The sequence below is a fragment of the Actinia tenebrosa genome, unplaced genomic scaffold, assembly GCF_029948245.1.
Source record: "Actinia tenebrosa isolate PJP-AT-01 unplaced genomic scaffold, QUT_ActTen_1.0 PGA_scaffold14__42_contigs__length_11649687, whole genome shotgun sequence".
NCBI classification, from domain to species: Eukaryota; Metazoa; Cnidaria; class Anthozoa; order Actiniaria; family Actiniidae; genus Actinia; species Actinia tenebrosa.
In genome coordinates, this window is record NW_028292574.1 from 7313877 (window position 1) to 7315083 (window position 1207).

The 1207-nt window shown below is 44.5% G+C and overlaps 1 pseudogene across 1 annotated transcript; it reads right to left on the reverse strand.

Annotated features, from left to right (window-relative positions):
• LOC148911379 (uncharacterized) lies at positions 1–1207 on the reverse strand (annotated as a pseudogene). The gene is made up of 2 exons (XR_016119727.1): positions 978–1207; positions 1–761 (listed from the first exon to the last, which is right to left on the reverse strand). The product of XR_016119727.1 is annotated as an uncharacterized LOC148911379 (transcript).

Consider the following 1207-nt stretch of genomic DNA (forward strand, 5'->3'; position numbering starts at 1 on the left):
TTAAGGATTATTTAGAAAGAGATTGATCCTAGTTTCATGGAAAGAGGGTGCAGCGGGTTAGTTCAAACTTGTCATTGCGAGTATGTGTCCTGTTAGCGTCCTGGCCCCCTGACTCTTCCTCTCATAAGTGAATTGGAGACAAATTGTGATAAAGAAAAAAGTAATATTTACCTGTGTAGGCGGGAGCTTGTCCATTGCTCTGCTGTTCTTGCAGAATAGCTCCATCCGGGTTAGGTTGATGTCGGATAAGGGACTGAGCTTATTGTACAGGATTACCGTGTATCTCTCGATCTGTTTGAAGAGGGGCGAGTCTGTCGTAAGCTGCATAAATGGTGTTTTGGCAAGCATTTCGAATGTGGGCGTGACTTTTGGAAATATCTCCCATGCCTGCCAGGCTGACTTCTTCCCTTTCCCAAAGAAGCAGGAGGTGGTATCGCATCCAGTTAATGCGTGGAATACAGGCAGGGAAGTAGATCATGGTTTACCAAGTACAGCACAAATAGAGTTGACGCTGACGAAGCGAAAGTTTCGACCCATACCAAAGGCAAGCCACAGATCAAGTTCCGGCTGGACTTCTCTCAGGTCATGAAATTTTCCCACCAAGATGACTAGGACATCGGTATCCACGGTTCGGACGAGGACAGTTTTCACCTCTTCAACTTGGATGGCGTGAAGGATATGGACCACAACCCTCGTATCTGCCTCCTCGTGAGTACAATCTGTCATAGCGGTTACAGAGCCAATGGAAATCACAGAAGTACCTGGAGAAAAATCATTTCGGTAGTTAACATTTTTTGTGTGATTCCAACATAGGTTATACACATTAGCATGATTGTTACCACTTTTCAATATGTCTTAGTAGAACACTGAGGGGGGGTCGCTTAGCCGAAAGATTTGTTAGTTAATTTCCTTTGTTGTATTACACATACAGCATATTTCGTTTGAGTATCATAGCTGACATATGTGTTGCATGTTACCTGATGTAACGTGGATTGTCTTCGTTTCTGGCCAGTTATGTCCAGCAACCTTCAACGATAGGAACTGAAACAACTCTTGTTTGTTTAACGGGTCACGCAGGAATGAAAACCAGTTGGATGGTAGTTTAGTACCCCCAGCTACTTTCCGTCGAACGCCTTTGCCTCTCTTCTCCCTGGTGGACTCCTTGAGACTATTAGGTACTGTATGTATTTGTCCCAGACAACGTCCA